Consider the following 21,100-nt stretch of genomic DNA (forward strand, 5'->3'; position numbering starts at 1 on the left):
TGACACATGACGGGTATTAAAGTAGTTGAATTTAACAATGTAGCAGTAATATCTGATAAATACCAATTTGGGATAGCGTGTTAGTGTAAATAACCTTTCTGTTTAGTGCTTTAGTGTTAGCGCTACTAACGTTTTAGTTAGCATTACTCACCGCTGCTCATTTGTAGCCACCAAGGAAATAGTGGAGTTTCAGAGATCCACATCTGAGATGAGAGAATTTGTTGACAGATCATTATTAGTGATACACAAACCTAACCTTTATGAAAGAGTGGCAATAAGAATGCCATTTTTAAAAGAAAGCCATCGGAAATTCAGTTTGAACTTTACCCCAAGCAATGTAGAAGACACAACAAACACGTCGAATACAGTAGCTTGTTTTCATATGGCATAAAAGCAGAAATACAGTGTGAAGGCTCAAATGAGACAATTGAGTCACGTGGTTACCATAAATAATAATAATAATAATAATAATAAAATGTAATGACCCAAAACTGTGCCAGCCCACTGGGAAAATGCCCAATATGCCTGATTATCAGTCCTGCCCTGAAGGCAGGTGAAAATTACACTAAAGTGTTTTACACTAGCAACCACGCAGTCGACTGAAATCTCTGCAGAATGATAAATATAGAATTCTACACCTGCAGCTGCTTTACCGTTCTAAACTACCAACGTTGCTTCTGATGAGTGACTCTGTGATCGGATCCTCTGATTCGGTGAACAAGAGCTTCAATGCAGATCACTCCCTGCTTAGCATACTGCTCCTCCTTTGTTTTCAGCCGACTCCGGTGGCTCTGCCCGCTCACATGTTTGCCCACACTTACACACCTGGAACTAAAAGTCTGCTCCCAGAAAGCATTCAGACTGCGCTGCCAATGCAGAGGCCTCTGTCAGATCCCTCCGGCCTTATCCGGGTTAACAACGGTCCATAAAGTTCTGAGGTTTTATGTGTGGACAACACAGTGATTATGGTCAGAATGGATGTGTTGGGGATTCCATCCTGCACAGCAACAGGTTTGATTGGCAGCAGGACAGCAGTGATCAGTCTGAGATGAGAATTTTTTTTTTTAATATCTAGGGTCTTCTGCCTGTTTTAACTATGAATGAGCTGTTAAATAATGTGACTCAGTATGTCTGCAGTCGAGACATGTTCTACGTGTTACCAGTTTTCAAACAGCTGGTTTTTCACACAAACTTAAACAATAAGCACTTAGTGATCTATATTTATGCAAGTCTGAAATTAGCCTGTTTTAGGATCAAATACAATCAAAGTTTAATCAATATTTTCTTCAACATTTTTCATAAATGTATATTATTTTTGTTAAATAAGATGGCCCAGTCAAAGTCCAGAGAAACATTTGATTGAGAATTTATAAATATTCATATTTACAAATTCTATCCACCTTCAGCAAAGACAAATTGGTACAAGTTTCTGTTTCTAACTCAACTTAGCTAATAGAAATACATTTCATAAGAGCTGCAGCTTTAATTGCATTGTGCCAGTTTCTGTTGATGTGACATAAAATCACATGTGGTACAGTAAATTCAAAGTTAATAAAGTACATTTAAGAGATTTGACTGGTTTCCAGTCTGCTTAATATTTTTTGTGTGTAAATTTATTGGACCAATAAGTAGAAGTAAGTGTTAGTTTTCATTTTCAGAGTGAGGAAGAAAAAAAGGGAAGAGGTGAAAAAGCCAGGAGAACAAAGACAAACTGAGTTTGAAAAAGGTGGAAGAAAAGGTAAATTAAAAAACAAAGATGGAGGTGACTATAGAACAGACAGTTCTGTAAATACAAAGAGACTTAGAGGACACAAGTAAAAACAACGCAACAACCACAAGGGCAAGAAAACATGAGCAAGGACGTTCAGTGAAACTAGAAGGCACTCGGGGATTGACTCCGCTCCATTCAACCTGGATCTGCATTAAAGTGTTTCTGTGTGTGGTGTAAATGCACGCCCATGTCTGAGGCAGATAGAACGCGTAAAATATTCCACTCTCTGTTGCTCCTTTCCCCCCGCTGGCTGTTTGTTTCCTCCTTCTCCTCTGCATCACAGCCTCCCTGTCCATCGCGCTCCCCTCCATCATGCTTCTCCTCACAGAGCTGCCAGCAAAATGGCTGTCTTTAAATGGCCCACTCAGCATGGCAAGATGACTCGCTTATCATCAAGGTCTGCTCTCTGTGCAGACATCCTTCTGGTGCACAGAACACACACACATACAACACAGCTGAGGATTTATGCAAGGCTGGGAATTTGCATAGCCCTCCCATACACACACATTCAGGATACCACTTTGGATGCTTTTTTTCTCTCTCTCTTTCTGTTTTGCACACACACCTGTCTGTTTTGAAGCATTCCTCATCATTATTTCTCCCGTCTGCCACAACCGCTGCACCCTTCTCCTCTTCTCCCAGCCTCCAGGTTCTACCCTGTCTGCCCCACAGGGGAGACTTCACATGGAGTGAAATACAGTGTTGCCAACATATGTCTCTAGCAATCAATTTAAGCCACCAGGCTATCTCTCTCTCTGGGCTCCACACGCGCAGCGCTCCGGCATCTAGAATGGCTCCGCTCTCATCACATGTAGAGTCACAGTTAGGTCTAGCATGTTGTGCTCCACTGCTTCCTTTTTGCGACATACGAACACACATCGAGCGTTTGCATTTGATCGACTCTTGGGCATCTGAAGGGCAAGTCGGAAAACGTCATTATTTGTTCACATATACTTTATCCTCCTTCACGCACACAGCGCCCTAAAATTAGACTCGAACACGATGCTCACTTCGTACAGTTTGTATGATAAAGGCATTTTATCTGATATGAATCTGAGTTTATTATACTTTTATGACTAACAACCAAATCAAACTATTGTTTATCTGCATTTCTTTGTGATGACACAGGAGGTTACTCTACCTTGGGTTAATAATCCTCCTGTGTTTCCATTAAACATAACAATGAAATTAAGAAAATAAATTTGTGCCAGTTAAAAAAAAAAAAAACTCAATAAAACTTTTGCCGCTGGGATTAGTTGGTTTATTTTGCAAAAATGCATACTGTTTTCACATCATGAGTCATGATCGACAGTCGGATGTTGCTACTGGCGGAAATGACAAAGAAGACGACAGAAACTGGTAGGAGGCTGATGGATTGTGTTTTTTGTTTTGTTTTTTTTTTCTTCAGACAATGAGCCGCCAGCTCCAGCAGAATTCTCCCAGCATCACACAGTTCATAAAACATTGTGTATTATTTTAACCTGTTGAATCTATATCTTCTTGCTCCAACGCCTGAATAAGGCACTGACGTCTCCTCTGATTGGCTGATGGATGATGAGCACAAGCCCCCTGGCTGAATTATGCAACTGCAAACAGTAACAAACATATTACTCTTTCCCTGAGTCACTGTCATGATTTTTAATGACCTATCTTGTTTGATTTTAATTGTATTTCTTACTGGGTGGAAACAGACTTAAAACACATGACTGTTTTCAACATTAGCAGAATATAAAGGTTTGTGCACATATGTAAAGGAAATGCAGCTTTTTTCTTCCTATGCATTTCCCACTGTGGCATAGCAGTGGTTTATCAGTTAAACCAGGCTACCATAAATGTATTAAACATGTCCAAATATTGAAGAATTTGAACACCATTGCTCCCACATGCCATGCGTAGCCCACTGCACATATGCACTACCGCTTTGGATTTGACACAAGTGCTCCTCCAATATGGCAGTGATCAACTGTTAACACCAGTCATGAAACACTCAGAAAGACTTGCTCACCTCTGATTTTGTCAGGATTTTGAGGTTTTTTTTGGGGGGTGCGGGGGGGTTGTAGTTTTTGATTATTTGTTATTCTGTGTTCCTTAATCTCTTATCCATTAATTCGATCAGCCGTGTTTCTGTTTTACTTTAGTTCAGTCCTTACTTGGTTGTTCTAGCAGATTAATTATTCCTTGTGCTTCATTATTCTTTGTTATTGTTGAATCGTTTTCCTAGTTCCCCTGTTTGTGTACTCTCCCTCGCCCGCTGTGCCATTGTTTCTTTGTTTCTCTCTCTCCTCAGCATCGCCCCTTTCATACCTGCAACCTGTTTGCCAATCAGCTCAGTCCATTGTTCCAGCATTCACTCTCTAAGTATTTAAGCTCCTCTCTGTCGGTCACACTTTGCTGGTTTCTCCAGTTATACATTGATGTTTCCTGTTTGTTTGGCTCTGGTGCCTTGTGTTCTTTGAAAGCTTGTTTATTTAATTTTTTTTATAATTTTCTTCATTAAAATACCAAATCCACTCTTTCCCTCTACATTTCCTACTTCACCACCTCACACTGTGAAAGATTTATTTAGCTAATAGTTAGAAGACCACATGGGGACATTAGAAAGCGTTGCAATTTTCTTCCCAGACAGCCGTTTGTATTTAAATATGGGAGGAAAGCCCCTCTGTGACATCACATTAAAGGTTATGTACTCCATCTTGATGCTATTGAACTGTGGAAATTCCACACCCTTGATCCCAATAGTCACTATTCAAACCAGGAGTATGTAAAAACTAACGCATATAGTGATAAGTATATGTACTTGGAATACTAAGGTTGTGCAGGACTTGTTGTTCAACATTATCTTACTTTTGCTTCAAAATCAATCTTTTCTTTAATTATGATTCACTACTACAGAATTTAAGAATACCTTAAAATATAATCAGACATGAACTACAAAAATAAATAAATACAATCTAAAGCCAGCTTCCTGATTGTAAAGAACTAGAAATGAAATGAGCACTGGCCCTGGTTAAGCAATTTAACTGAACAATAAAGCTGTTTCTAGCACTGAAAAGACAACATTTACATATCAGTCAATGTGTAAATGTCCTTTATAAAGACCCGATTTAGACCTACAGATTATCCTCTTTGCTTCAACCAGATTTAGATTTTTTGCCTTCATTAATTTATTTCTGTATCGTACACAAATAAAATGTAATTCACATACAAAAAAAAGTCTGGAAATCTTATGGAACTGAATCTAAACTGGAAGAACAGATAACCCAGTGTTTTCAGTATTGCTGTAACAACATCAATGTGCTAAGAAAAAAGCCTACTTTTGTTTATGTGAAAGCTGATCTATTGTAAATATGAAGACAAATTTACATGTTTGATCTGGCAGATGGAAATAAAAGTCACTTTTATCCCAAACCTTTGAACATGCAGGCTGTGCACTAACAACAAGATGCTTGCTTGATATCATCACAGATAAAGCTATGTTCACTTTTATAAAAGTTGAAAATGGGTGCTGTTTAGCATGAATTTCTGAATGTATTTCAAATCAGAACTAATAAACGTTCGTAGACTGGCAACATCTATGACAGGATGTCTGTAGGGCAGATGAGGAGAGGAGCTTCATATTTATTTGGTCTGAAAAAAAAAGTCTGCCAGTTATATGGGAAAGATAATAAAAGCATGACAGGAACACATGAGAGGCCCTGGATGTATCCTTTCATTGTATAATCATGTGTGCAGCTGTGTAGGTTGAGGCACTGTGTGTGAGCAAGAGTTCTTGGGTTTGATCCCAGGTCATGTCATCATTTTTCTTTTTTCCACTTGTCAGTCTGAGATGCAACATTTCTACATTTAGACTGCTAATTTAGAAAACATAAATTTTTTTTAGACCATATATCCTCCATCGATATCAAGGCACTATTTACACAAGACCTATTGTTAAAAAAAAAAAAAGTCTCACTGGAGTAGAACTGCTTTGGTAGGAAAACCTTATCAGATGGAGCAGATGGAGTCGATTAGCAAACATAGCTGCTGAACTGAACAGAAAGTTTACACTTAACCTAAACTGTAACTCAACAACAACAAAAGATTTCCCTAAGCAAACTTACAAATAAAATGCCCTCTGTAACTCTTAAGTAGGAAAAAAATAAACTAACTCGGTGGAAATCAACATTTCATTTCCTATTTCTTTGCAAGCTAGCTTTAGCAATGTAGCCCTAGCTAGCCTTGAGTAGCAATCTCTCGCATGAACGTTACCTCTCTTAACCCTAACCATAACTGCCTCATTTGTGTTGTCTTTATAACAGTTAGACAAGTTAAACAAGTGTGTGAGCTCAATTTTCCACTGTTAGCTGTCATTTTCTGCCTAATAGTTAAAACAAGAAAAAGATTACTGTTAGAAATAGAAGTCCTTACCTTGTTACTGTTGAAGTGGTCCATTAGATTTTATGGGAGCTATGTTAGCGCTAGCTATTGCTAACGTGTGCAGACAGAAAGTAACACTTTGCATTCAACAGCATCCTCTTTAAACAAAACGTTCCAAGATAAACTCACAAACGGAAACCCCTTGCAGCCGAATCATTCGTAACCCACTAATAAATCCAACAGAATCCCAGAAGAAGCGCGCCATGATACGCTGCGGGACCAGACAGAGCTAACTGTGTTACTTCTACTGTAGTTGATAAAAAACAGTTATTAGCCTCTGCTTTTATTAAAAAACTTTGTGTTTTAAACAGATTTATTCTGACTGTGAAGTTTTTGGTTAGCTAAGTTGCTGTATCCATCCACCACCACAAGGTGGGGCTGCAGTTTCTCCCGACCTCAAACGTCCCGCAGTAATAGTCATGAGAGCAGCCTTCCCTGTCTGGGATGGGCTGCTTTCCGTCATTTGCTGTAGCCCGGAGCGGAGCGGGGTGGGGAGCGGAGTTTGTTTTTGACGGATGAGAATATATTGGTTAACATCCAAAGCTCCCTCAGAATTGCCCCTGGCGTCTTTCCCGCTGAGTGTTTTGTTTTTGAAGGTGAAAATATGTTGTCAAAATGGTAATGATGGTCAGTCCGGTGTAATGTTTGTGCTCCCTGTAAACAGTGTGTCAGCCTGCAGCATGCCAGTAATTCCTTTGTTTCGGCACCAGTGGAGTGAACAACTCCTTGTGAATCCCCCCCCCCGACTCCCACCCAGCACTCCCAACTCCCTCCACTCTGACTTGATTTTTGTTTCCCCCCACCGGCTAAATAAATGCCCACTTTCAGGGTGAGAGCAGCAAAGCATTAAGAACACAAAGATGATGGAAACAGGAGGCAGAGAAGAAGAGATTTTAGTGAAGCAAATAGCAGATAATCTGAGACAGTTTAATTTTCTTTTTTTTTGTTTTGCCATTTTGAAGATGAAATGAGACTCGGGTCACATGTGTATGTGTGCTTGTGTGTGCTGTGATGTGGAGTCGTTAATTTGCCTCCTTCTCCTGCTCTCGCTGAAGCCTGTCGTTTCAGTCGATTGACTAAAGCCGTTAAGACAAGAGACAAGACGAAGGGAGCGAAAAAAAGAACAGCCCCCCCCTTCCAAAAAAAAAAAAAATGACACAGAGATGGAGAGATGACGCACAGAATCATGTAGAAAGACGCACACAATAGGCGGTTAAGACACACACACGCCGCTCACCCACACACTCAAACAAACCGATTCCTTTCGTTTTCTGACATGCGCTTAATGTACGAACACACAGATGTGGGTCTAATCGCCACTACCGTGTCAAATAAAGAGTGGATGGACTAATGGACTGTCTTCATTACATTCCTGCTCTTCCCTAGGAGGGGCCGTGTGGGCAGAAGAGGTTTAAATCACCATAATCCCTTCCCTGTGCCATTTCACTCCAGCTTTCAAGTTGCCTTCCTTGTTCGTTCTCTTTGTATCTCCTGCTGTTTGTCCCTGTAAAACTGTCCATGTGAGGAAAATGGGCGCCTTTCACTGTGAGATGTTGCTAAAAAATTTTCACAAATGAAGGAAGAAGGGTGACTGTATAAAAAGAAACTCCTTTATGCTCCAGTAGGGCTACAAAATACTCTGTTTTTATACATGGTGTGTAGCTGCACAGACTGTGGATGCTCAGCTTTGTCAGGTTGCATAGCTTCATTAAAGGTACAGGACCTATAAAAAGTATGAACCTCCCAGGATGTTTGACCCTTTCTGTTTTTACAAATCAATCATGGCCAACAACATTTGGCTCTTTTTTACCTGTCAAAGTTTAAAACTTAAATCAAGTCTGACCACAATCCCCCAATCGCAATGAAATTGAGGTCTGGATTTTGACTGGGCCGTTCCAGAACATCCATCTTGTGGTCTTTAAATTATTTCTCTGTGTCTGTAGCTGGATACTTGAAGGTGTTGTCTTGCTAGGAAATAAATGTTATCTGAAGTCGTATTTCTCTTGCAGATGGATGTACATTGTCGTCTAGGAGTTTCCTGTATCTTGCTGCATTTTTTTACTTTCCCCCATTAGAAACGTTCTCTGGATGGGCTCTCGATGGGGTCTGGGCCAGTGTTGTTCAGGTGGTCCCGGCCTTTTTCTGGGCGAATGGACTGCTCGTCTCTGTGGTGTATCATTGTCTAAACCTGGGAGTCTGAAGGGGGCTGCACAGTGACACAGTTGGTAAAGCTGTTGCCTTGCAGCAAGAAGGTCCTGGGTTCGATTCCCAGCACGGGGTCTTTCTGCATGGAGTTAGGGTGTGTACCTCAGCTTCCTCCCACAGTCCAAAAACATGACTGTCAAGTTAATTGGTCTCTCTAAATTCTTCCCTAGGTGTGACTGTGTGTGTGCATGGTTGTCTGTCCTATCTGTCTCTGTGTTGCACTGCAACAGACTGGTGACCTGTCCAGGGTGACCCCGCCTCTTGCCCAAAACATTTGCTGGAGATGGCACCCCTCCCGACCCCATTAGGGACCAGGATGTACAGAAAATGGATGGATGGATGGGAGTCTGAAGGGTGCATGCAGAGTGTATGAGGAGTTTGTGTATACATTGAGTGAGAAGTTGTGAGTAGGTGGAAATGTGTTATTGTGTGTGTGTTTACCTATCAGGCTACCCTCTCTTCTGAATCACTGTTTTTCCACCATTAGTACAGTGAGGAGGGTGATTGACAGCGCGAAGACCCTCCTTCTGACTGTGATTGGTTGTTTTGACCGGGAGCGGTGCATTTTTGCAGATCAATAGTAGGAGGAATTTGATTTTATTGATTTTTTCACAGATTATCTGTCTCCTATTATACAGTGGTAAAAGTTTAATAAATATGGAAAAAAAACATTTAGCAAATGTTGCATATTGCAGCTTTAAAGAGCTTTTTTGGATTTTTTTTTTTTTTGTCTAAAAAGTTACATTTTGTAATCGATTTTGTAAAAGCAGTAAAAGGGGGGTGAATACTTTTCATAGGCGCTGTAGATCTGCTCTCAGAAGGGCCGGCGTGCCAAGAAGTCGATCTATTTTCCAGAAGTGTCCCAATAACCATCTGGAATAACGAGCGTTGGAGGGTGAAAATGTGAAGCTCTGCTGAATAACAAGGTCAGTGTTATTGCATCTGCTTTCAGTCTATTGATCATGCGAGTTTTCATCGGCGCAAGTTTCAAAAACTAGTATGGATTTTTATCTTAAGCTGAACTGAAATTGAACCGGTGCTGCAATTAATGGAGCCTCAGCCCTGTTATTAATACTACATTTTTCCCCCCCGCTGTACCTCCGTTATTAAAACGTTTTAACCCAGACTTTTGAGTGAAAATTAAAGCTCAGCGCCGACTTTAGTTCTCACTAATTACAGGTGGGAGAAACAATGATACCTGCAATATGAAAACGCTCTAACAAGCAGAAGGAGACGACGGGGGTCAAATCAAGGCTAAATGACAATTCATTTCTTCAGTTCAAAGCAGATAAACAACAACACCTGTAATAATGCACAGAAAACACCGTTTTTGTTATTCAAATCGACTTTACAAGTCTAATTATATAAAAAAAATATTTAAAAAAAATTACAGAATGACATAACAGCAGCCTGGACTAAAAGCTGGGGGGTTTATCAGCGGGGCGTTTATCTGACCGTTTCTCTCCACACCCAGCTTGGCGTCTCCCCAAAAGCGATTGTTATGAAGGTCAGTGCACAGAAAAAGAAAATAAAAAGGGTTTCATAGGAGAAAGTTCAGGGTGATCACCTGCACTTCATCCAGCCACTGCCGCATTGTGCTCCCCTGGATGACTTATACTATTCACTTCACTACAATACGGCGTGGCCTCTGCCGTATTGTACCGTGAATGGGCAGACCTGGAGACAAGCCACTGGTACTCTGTCGAAAAAAAAAAAAAGTTTGACGACAGCCTCCCGGGAGTCTGGAAGGTCAGTGGGAAACAAAAGAGAAAGGATTCTGTTCGGGTCATCCTTTGCTGAATTATTTTTAGGTTTGCCGGCTTATAACCTAAATGTATATATTGAATCTTTTAGATGTCCTGGAATCAACAGTGCAGCCGAAACAGGATGAAACCCAGGTCGCTATAGATACCTGAAACGGACGAAATAAAGAAAACTGATAATTAGATTTTTTTTTTAATAAACGGTAATTAATGGGGAAAAACTATAACTAAATTAACTTTAACTTATGTTTTGAAAACTATCTAAAACATGCTAATATCATCGCTGTAATATCCTTTGTTTTTGAATTTATGAATGAATGTATTTTTTAGACTTTCGAATTGATGTGAAATTGATTTTTTTTTTTTTCCACACAAGCTGTTTGTCAGCTGTTGGCAAATTACGGTGTTCCATACTCCCCCTGGTGGCGCTTATGCTAGTTGGCAAAATGGCAACTGTCAGTTGGTTGTTCAACAATAATTGAATATATTTTTTTGAAAATGGTATCTTCTGCTCAGTATTCATTACTCAATCGATGTATACATAATCACAATACGTTGACCTTTTTGAATTCTCCGCCTACAAATGAACAAAAGTATGAAAAAGACTAAAACTGCTGCAGTAACTAGTAAAAACTAAATATTTAACTCATAAAACAAAAAAACGAGCATACACACTCTAAAAACTACATAAAGCTATTTGACAAACAAAAAGTCAAAACGAAATAAAACTAAACTACAACAAAAAACTGCAAAGTTATAACCCAGGATGGAACACCGTCACTTTAAATCATATTAGGTTTTATCAATGCCAGACATTATGCTGTGGTGCATAAACACGTGAACTCTGGCTGTGGGTACTATTTTCCCCAGCTGAAGCTCTATACACACACACACAACACACACTTATGTCTCGTTAATGAGGGTACTTCTTCAAACCTCCAACTGTGAGGCAAAGAGGAATTAGTTTGAACAAGTATGCATGCATGTGTGTGCGTGAGTGTGTGTTTTCATAGCGGAGAACCTTGCTCACACATCCTAAAAGCTGTGCATGGTCAAGGGATTCAGCTTGGACTTTCTGCTTTCAATTAAGCCGATAATGAGCTGACATTAAGGTCAAGCATGGACAGTGGTGCAGGGGAGCGATGCGCATTAATCAAAAGAAACTCTTCCAAGTGGTCAAGTGAATATCATTAAACACAGGATTAAGATTTCTCCATGTCCTGTAACTAAATAACACAGCTCTGTGGTGTGATATGTCTGTGGGAATTCTACTGCTGGATCATGTAGAGGGCGATGCTAACACTGCTTCGTACAAGGAACTGCTGGGGAAGAAGAGCTGATTAGTCTCAGCATTATATAATGGTGTAATAGTACAATATTGTAACAGATTAGTCTTAAAAAGTCAGATAAGTTAAACTGAGAAAGCTCAATTGCAGTGGCATCCTAGTAAATTATATGTTAAAGCTGCAGTTTATTTTGTTAAAACGGTCACCATGTTGTGATAGTATAATATGAGACAATAATATATTGTGTGAAAAGATCCTCCTGTTTCTATGTGAAGAAACGCACCGCTCTCGGTCCAAAACAACCAGTCAGAGTCAGGAGGCTCCCGTTCACAAGGATGATTGGCAGCAATAAGACCCGCCTGCTGGGATGAAAAAATATGTTGCCAATGATTGCAAACAGTTGATGGTGACTGTTAGCCTGTTAGCTTTTCCTCCAAAGAGGAAAATGTTCTTCCTAGCTTAGCCTCGTTTCTCAGACAGGATCCAACTGATTAATAATGATAACATGTCGTTGTTTGCTGCCATATAAATGTTGTGATCACACTGAGAGCTGATGACAGCACGACGAAGAGAAGCAGAGACACACTCTGACCCCCTGCTGTTAAAAGAGAATGATATGGAGAGAAAAATCAGAGACCTGGTGTTTCCAAAGAGCTCAGTCGTTCTTATCCACTTATTATTTATTTGTATTTAATTTATTGATTTTTTTTTTCTGCACAATTTTGCTTTATTTTTTGGTTTTGCTTCTATTTTTGAAAATGAAAAGGCAGCTTTATTTTATTTTTCATAGGAAAAGGCTGATGTGTTTTTTCTTTATTATACAAAGCACAAACAAGAAAACAAGCTTAAATCAAGACCATAGAGACAGTTTTTTGTTTTATACAAAACAACAAAACAAAATAAGTAGCTCAAAGAATTATTATTTTTTTTGTTTTGCTTGACTGTAATAAATCTCTCATATTTATTTTTTCTAGGATTCCTGCCACTGTCTCAAGAACAGGCAAATTTTGCAGATCTTTGATGAGATTTCATTTGTGCTTATACCTTAAATCCATTTATTATTAAATATCAAAAAGAAGTTCAAAACAGAAATAAGGAAATACAGAAGAGACGATCTCAATATGGGAAAATTACTAATGTTGAACTGAACTGAAAATGTACTTCCACCATGATATTAGTAACCTGACAGAGTGAACCTTGTCTGTCACCAGATGATTTTAACAATGAGTACTAAATGTTGACTTCATAAATTGGTTGGATTTTGTTTGCATTATCCAACCAGACACTTCTTATTTGTTTAAAAACTGTCTGGTTCTTAAACAACTCAGGCTGCTGGAGACGTTTTGCTCAGTCATTTTTTTTCTGTTTACACTAACCCAGGGGTGTCAAAGTCAAATGGACGGAGGGCCAAATAAAAAATTTAGCTACAAGCCGAGGGCCGGACTGATCGAATGTTCATTGAAATTTTTTTAAATGACGCATATAGTCTAGTGAATCTAATTGAACCTACTGAAAACCTAACAAATATATTCCAATATGATCAGATAAATAAAGCAATATTTTCTTATGGCTCTGTCATTAACCTTTAATTTTCAACAGACACAACTGAAATATTTTTAAAATATAATTGGATTGAAATACAATAAAATAAAGTGCAAAAATCTATTAATCCACATATGTCAGAGTCAAGGCATTTAGATGTGTCGCCGGCGAATTACGGTACTGCAAATTTAGATGTGTCGCCGGCGACACATCTAAATTTGCAGTACCGTAATTCCGCCACACGTAGCGCTAAGTGGAAAAATTCCAACGGTTTCTGAAAGAGGAGACGTTGCACTTTCCAGCAAGTATCGGGTTAATACGGTAACTTCGCAGCTGCAGCTGCAGAGAGTGTAATTAATCCGGGGGGCACTCGTTTAATAGACGGTATATTTCGGCAATAACTTGGTGGATATTGAAAGTTCCGGTTGTTATGGATACATGGGTAAGTACATAATCTCACAGAACATTTAAAGAACTACTTACAGTTCAAATAAGGAAGATATTTTTTTTTCAGACGGGGTGCCGGCTTGCTGCGGTCTGCGGGCCGGTTCTAATAATAAATCAAGATCATCCCAGGGGCCGTAAAAAACCTTCTCGCGGGCCGGATGTGGCCCGCGGGCCTTGACTCTGACATATGTGCACTAACCAATGTAAACATTGCACATTTACATATTTCAAAGTAGCTGATTGCAGGAGCTATTGCACTCACACACCAGCATGTAAATGTGTGTGTGAAAGGGAATGCCTGATTTCATTGTAAAGCAACTTTGATGTACTGATAGAGCGATGTGTAAATCAGCATGTTTCCTATAAGAAAGTCAGTGTTTCAGCAGGTTTACAGTTTTCCGGAAGTTTGTTCCGGATTAGTGGAGCATAGAAACCGAAACCCTGAAAATGTTCTTCAGGTGGTAGAAGGCCGACTTTGTAACTGTCTTTATGTGGCTCTGAATGTTCAGGTCAGAATAGGGCCTGACTGCTAGTTTCTAGCTGTAGTAACTGAATCTGTGTGTTTTTTTTACACACATCTTTAGATCGTTTAGTTTGTTCCTCTTTGGGTCCAAAGATAATAAGTTCAGTTTTGTTTGTGTTCAGCTGGGAAACATTTTGGTACATTCACACATTTATCTATTCTAAACTTTTATTCAGTGTTTGTATGGGTTCTGAGTCACCTGGTGGCATAGTAATGTAGGGCTGTGTATCACCTGCATAGTTATAGGAGCCGATCTTATTTCTTGTTATATAACCTGAAGTAGTGGGAACATGCAGATACTAAATAGGAGGGGCCCTAGGATTGAACCTTGGGGTACCCCACACATGATGTATGTTTGTACCAATGAAAAGTTACCTATTGACACAAAGAAGTCAGTGTTCATAACTTCAGCTGGTATAGTTTGAAAAAAAAAATCATTAATTTCTCAGAAATTGATGGGTTTTTTGCTCCTTTTCTGACTCAAAGCCAGACTTATGCTACGTGGAACTCTACCTGGTGAGATTCAGTTCTGAATATAAATTTGTGTTGTTATGACAGTCCTACTGAAATTCACAGGTTGATTTTGATTGATAGGCTCTCGTTACAGTTAGCAATGTCCATGGCAAGCATTCTTGTTCCTCCTGTCATACTCAGCCATCCCACTACCCCACACATGCACACATGTACACACACACACACACCTTAGCCTCTCAGTCACTTTTTTGCATACCATGTAGTGCGCCTCCTCCTTAAGCGGTGTGTCGCACGTTATTTCAGTGTGGGGGTAAAGAGGAACCTGTGGAGGAGCAGTTGGTAGCAGTGCCAGCCACCCCAGCACCGTGACAAGATTACCTCTACACCCAATTCAATTAGAAGCCCACTCTAGTCACCATCCACCCCTTCAGGGTCTACATAATCATAACAGATGGCTCTCCGTGAGACACCCACCATCTTTCACCTCAGAGAGGCCTGAAGAGGAGTAGAGCTGGAGTACTCATCATGGCTCAGCAGAGGATCATTCTCAGGATTATTCACTGATGGAAGAGTAATAATAATAATTCTGTAGCTCATGATCTGTGGTGCAAAAAAAAATAAAAACTGAAAATTTTTAATATTAGAATTGTATGCAAAAGCACAGTTGGGACAACAGTCACTTTATGTCCACCTAACTGTTTTCACTCCACATTATATTTTATTTTATTCATTCTTGAGCAGATCTCATTGTGGCTTTTGAAACATGAGGAAGTGATGAAGTCATACAAATAAATCAAAGCAAATTAGTCCACAAATGAAACTGTACTGAACACAAAGTCTTTATGGAAAACCTTGTTTGGTTATGAAAACTTTGAGTTGTTTCCTGTGTGGTTTGGTTTGATCCATATCAGGCGACTGACTGGACCAGTCCAACAGTTTTACTTAAACCCAAACGATCCTTGGATGTGTGTTTGTGACTTTTGTCTTGCTTGGTGAAACACGCATTTTGTCTTTAGATTCTTATCATGAATGTCCTGGTCCATTTCTCCGGTCATCATTTGGTCAGTTATGTGAAGTAGCATATGATGCGAGACAGCACAAACCGAGACGTCAGCACCTTCAAATTTCCCTTGTGCCATTGTTTTTTGTTTTTTTTTTGGTTCTGCACTGCAACCCATTCTTTCTCCAAACCGATGCAGTGACATCCAGATAGTTCATCTGAACAAAACGTCAGTCCAAATCTTCTGCTGCAATCTTGAAGTAAAGCTTTCCTTCTCAGTGCTTAACGGGGAGGAAAATGGTGCCTACATTTTCAGGCTCTTGTTGGACGTGATTTGGCTATTCTGTCAGGGTTTTGGTCAGAAATCTTAGGTGAGGAACCTGGTCTTTGCTGGTTTATGGGAAAATGCTGTTTTATAGTTCCAACATCTCTTCCTAGAACAATGAAAACCTTCAAGACCAGTTGTAACCATCATATGTTTCACAACATCAAGGCTTTTTTTGTGAATCTTCACTTTTACCAGCCATTCCACTTTGTGGTAATAAGCTTTTCATTTAAACTACCCCTGCACCTCCTTAAGTTTTTGTCGACTCTGTACCTTCGGAGTTTTACTTGGGAGGTGAGACAATGGAGATAAAAAGACTAGCTGTGCAGCCTGGAGCCACGTTCCCACGTGGCATCCGTCAGCTTCTCGTTGCGTTTCGTCTCTTTGTTTGCTTCGTTCTGTCGTGGTGTCGTGTCGCCAACGCCTCAGATGTTACTTGCTCTTTTCCCTGCACCTGCCGTTTCCTCAGAAACACCACGGAGCCACTTCCCATTGTGATCTCTGCAGCTCTTAAAGAGTTTCAATGGGGCTTAATTTCTCACTTTCCATCACACTCTCCTCGCGAGAACAAAAGGAAAAGATAAACATTCCAAGTGTCTTCTCGTACACAAACAGCGTTGCCAAGTTGGGTTCCTTTTTAAGTTCTGAAGGACTCTTGAAGAACAAGGAGACGGAAATCTCCGGGTGGTGATGTTTCATGTCATTTGTTTTACGGCAGTCGAACATCGTAGCTAAATGTCTGATGGTTGAAATTGCCTTGTTTTTATCTTGTTCTGCTGCCAACCTCTCTTGAAAATTAGATTTTTAATCTCAAGCTGGGATTTTGTTTTATAACCTGAACCTTAAACGTTTCCACCCATTTTCTTTGTGCCCCTTCTTCTGTGTTGGTTTTTGTTAAGACTTTTCTTCACTGAAATAAAAGTTTAGTTGCCTGGATTTCCAAAATACAGTGTCCACAATACGGAAAACTTAAAAAATAATCAAAAGAAAACATTTTCCTTCTGGAAAACTATTCTGCAGAATTTTGTCTCACATAAAAGTCTTTAAGCTTCTATTGATGTTTATGATTTTAGCATGACAAAATGCTGAAAAGCCTGGAGGGAATGAATACTTTTGCGAAGCACTAAACGTCATGTCTTCGTGTCATTATAACCTGAGCGCTCTCCACTTTTTTTCCACAGTCAGATTACTTCTTTTGTGCCTCGTCTCATTCTTTCAGTTCGCTCAGCATGACTCGAAAAGCAGCAGAAAACCGGCTAAGACTTGATCAAAAAAATAGAAAATAAAAAAAATATAACACAACGAAGAGTGGCTGCATGAAAACACTTTGACTTTTAGCATGTGTCGGCAATCAAGTTTCTCCTGCTGAGAGGGAAGTTAGCGCCAAAGTGCCTCTCGGTGTACACACACAAAAAATGTGGATAAAAAAGAGCTGCGCTTATTTCGGCGAGATGAGAATGAGCCGAGGGGGGAAAAAAATACAAAAATTAGAAAGCAAGCTTTTCAAACACCAGTGGCTACTCAAGCCTCTTTTGTTTTCTACGGTTATCTTTTCATTTTCATTTCTGATTTAACACGCTTTGGGGAACTCACCATCAGACTTGTTAAAATCTAGTGAAAGATGAGATCTGAAGCAGATTCCTGCTTTATTGTAAGTATGTTTTTCTTTAAATAACTCTTTAAGATTAAAAGGGAAACAGAAATTTATTTTCTTTCTTTCTTCTGGAGGTTTATTTGTGTTTGTGCGTTTCCCGGCCGTGTGTGTTGGTGATCAGAGCGTTTTCGCTGATCCGACCCGGTTACGACGGAAACGTAAAAGTCCCAGTGAAGTCCCCGGGTCTGCAGTGAGTCCCGTCACAGATGCGCCTCTCCTCGCTCGCTCTCAAGTTGACGGCGATTCAGAACCCCCTAAATGTGAGCGTCTGCAGAGGCTGTCGGCTTCTCCACCCAACCGCGCTGGTTCTGTCTGCAAAGGCGGCTCAGAAACATGAAGTTGCCCCTCCCCCCCCCCCCCCCACCACACACACACACACACCTTCTTCAAATCAGATCAGACAAATTTGGTGTCAAACATATCTACTACGTTTGTGCAGAAACTTTTTTTTAGTTTGTGCTGCTTTGGATTTGACAATATTAATGGTTTAAAGGTCAAAACATCAACCAGCCTCCCCGGCCTTTACTAAACCAAAATGACCTTTGAACTTTCATCAATATCTTCAAAGCCAAACCAGCACAAACGTAGTTGAGATGATTGATACCAGTTTTGTCGGATCTGAAGAAGGTGGGGGGCAAACTTCACTAAGGTCAGAGAAACTAGTGCAGACAGAGCTGTGAAGGACAGAGAGGCGACAGACATCACACTCGTCCAGGTTTTCTCGGTCCAGGTTAACTTGACCCCAACGACTTGGACAGAGGAAATATATAATTCTAACAAACACTAAAGTTTAGATTCAATAAAAAGATGTTCCTCAGGAAGCCAATCTTGCAGCCATTTTTCAATTTGCGAGGTCAGATCGACACGAAGGGAACATATTTAAATTTATCAGCTTATTCTTAATAAATGGATTGGTTATTATCTGTTGTGCTTCTTTCATAGCTGTAATGAACAGTCTGTGTGCGCCGTCAGCTGTAGAGCTCGGGGTACTTGGCTTTTTGTAGAATGTCGGTCGTGAAAACATCTGACCGTTGAACCTTGCATTTGTCATCATGTTGTCTAATAACGGAGGATGACAGAGATGAAAGAAATAATAATTTTAAAAATATCATTTGATTGAATTAAAAGTGTTGCATTAAGCTCATGACTCAAACTGTAAATGTAAAGAACTTTCCTCCTGGAGGAACATGAGTGAGTTAGTGACTCCAATACTAACAGTTAACCACAAAGATAAAAAGGTCCAATTTAAATGCAAAACAGTACAAATGCAGATCAGCAGAGACTTGAAAGTGATTTCATTCACTCAGCAGTTGCATCATCAACGGAGTAAAGCTGTTAACAATCAGCTGGTGAAACGTCCATCAACCAGTTCACACACAAAACCACCGTGGCGAAATACTTAAGCAAAATACTGGTAAATACTTTATACATATATTTATATATATGACAACATGAAAAATAATAAACACAAAACCAATAAAGACATGAGAAATGTTCAGCCTGTTGAGGATTTCCAGTTTCAGTGAGCTCCTAATGAATGAAACATTCACAGTTTTTAAATTTCATCAAACAAATGTTGAACAAAATGTAACATTTTATTCCATGTTACAATTATTGGTTTATTAATTTCATTTTAATTCCACTTAAAAGCTGTTATGTTTGTGAACCTTAATTTTCTACCATCAAATAAAGAGAAACCCACTGATGAATTATGAAATATGATAGTTAAATGTCTAGAGCCCATAATTTAAATATTGTCTATACAAGCGCCTCCTGGTAAATCAAACTATTTACACACTCAGTGCTGGTCTGAATGCGCATCAAATTAAAGTGAAATCAGACCATTTTATCTGGAAAAAATAGCCCAGAATTTAGATTTTTGTCACAAGGAGACTTTATTTCTTTGTTTTATTTTATTACTTTTTTTTTACAGTTTTGTTGTGTTTGCTGTCTCATAATTGTTGGTGTAATCTCTGTTTTTCTGTGGGCTATAAACATAAATTTGGAGCAAAACAAAGCGGTGATTGTGAAGTAGAAAGGAAATAAGACACAAATTAGAAAGATTTTGTCAAATGCCAAACTAAAAATTCATTTTGGTTTTGGATTTTCTTGTCTTACAGGAAACAGAAACGCTGCCTTCTTCTGTGACACCCACTGACTGCAGCAAACCTTCAGAAATACCACAGCAGGAAGTGCGAGACCAGACACATGAGAAAAACAAAAGAAATCTCAGTTGAAAGAGGGACAGCGTCTCCTGAGACGTTTAACCGGGACGGTGAAGTGGGGGCAGGAGGTGCCACAGCAGCAGGTGAGTGAACCTGGAACAGAAACATCCTGACTGAAGAGGGGCCGTTAATGTGGAATCAATATGCCAAGAGGCAAGTAGCAGCACACGATGCCAGCTGCGTTTCCATTACAAATGTCCGCTGTTTATATTCTGCTAATGTTGAAAGAACATAATTTCACAATTGAGGTGTTTGTATTAAACAAGAAAACAACAGAATAGGAGACAACAGGAAGTAGTAGTTGTAACGTCTGTGTGATGAAAAAGTTTCCATTGTAGTTTTGCGAAATGCAACCATTTCGATACGGCCGGAAAATGACCTCTTCCTAGCGACAAACCTTTTTTATTGAAAAACGTGAATTTTGTCAAAATTGCTGTTTTTCCACTAAATTTTGTTCTTGCAGTTTCAGTTTGATGGTTAATGGGAACACAGCTACTATGTGGTGAAGTGAGGAGACAGAGAGAGACAGAGAGAGAGAGAGAGAGAGAGAGGATTATTATCATTCTCTCACTTTTTCTCAGGTTATTGGTATCAAAAGCATAAAAAATGATAATATAAATGCACTTTGCTAAAGTTCTAGGCTAATTTCACTTTCTGTTTTCATATGACTTGTTGATAATTTCCAATGCAATAACTTTAATGCAACTTTTAGAGGTTGGTATATGAACAAAACTGACAAAAAAAAAAAAAAGCTTTATAAGCTTGGTCGGCAGTAGAGGGAGGCAAAGTCTTAGAAGCAAACCAACGACAGGAATGAACAGTCAGGGATGTTTGTTTCATGAATGAGGCCCTGGGCAAACCCCTCCGTGTGCCCCCCAAACTCCTTCCAGCCCCAATGCCCATCCGTCCACTTCCTGCCCGACTCCATCACCAACTTCTTCTCATTTTTCCACTGAAGTTAGAAAAAGAAAATTTGCATTTAGCATAGATATATTTTCTTTTTACTCTGATTTTCAGGATTTTGTAACTTGAACAGTTTACTGCTAAAATCCTATTAGTTTGTCTGATCTGTGCTGTTTAAAAAGCTGGTTTAGGCTTAGAAGACGTTTTGAGGGTTTGAGTAGATTTCAAAGATGATGGTCTATTATCTCCCATATGTTGCCCACAATAATACTTCTGTAATATTGTCACGTTCCTAAAAAGCAATTTTTTTTCTTTCTTTCTTTTTTTTTTTTTTTTTTTTTTTGTCATAAACTTTTTGGGCATAAAATGACTTACTTCCATTACTTTAGGAAGGTGGCAATATTACGCTACTAAATATACTTTTACATATTTTTTGCAATTATTTTGTCTCAAATTCCTATATTGACATCAAATGTTAGAGAATAAAAAATGGATGCAACATTTAAAAAACAGGAGAAAACAAGAGAAAAAACAGCTGCAGCTTTTTTCACCCATATGAACAGCCA

General features: G+C 39.4%; 1 long non-coding RNA gene across 1 annotated transcript in view; it reads left to right on the forward strand.

The window, feature by feature from the left end:
- Positions 1-19,825, forward strand: part of LOC106933618 (uncharacterized) — a 63,361-nt gene extending 43,536 nt beyond the window's left edge. Inside the window, exon 4 of the long non-coding RNA XR_015766231.1 lies at positions 19,527-19,825. This is a non-coding gene — a long non-coding RNA (uncharacterized LOC106933618). The remainder of the gene's footprint in view (positions 1-19,526) is intronic.
- The last annotated feature ends 1,275 nt before the right edge of the window (positions 19,826-21,100 follow it).

The sequence above is a fragment of the Poecilia mexicana genome, unplaced genomic scaffold, assembly GCF_051168715.1.
Source record: "Poecilia mexicana isolate PSO_F unplaced genomic scaffold, ASM5116871v1 scaffold_18, whole genome shotgun sequence".
In the NCBI taxonomy this organism is placed as follows: domain Eukaryota; kingdom Metazoa; phylum Chordata; class Actinopteri; order Cyprinodontiformes; family Poeciliidae; genus Poecilia; species Poecilia mexicana.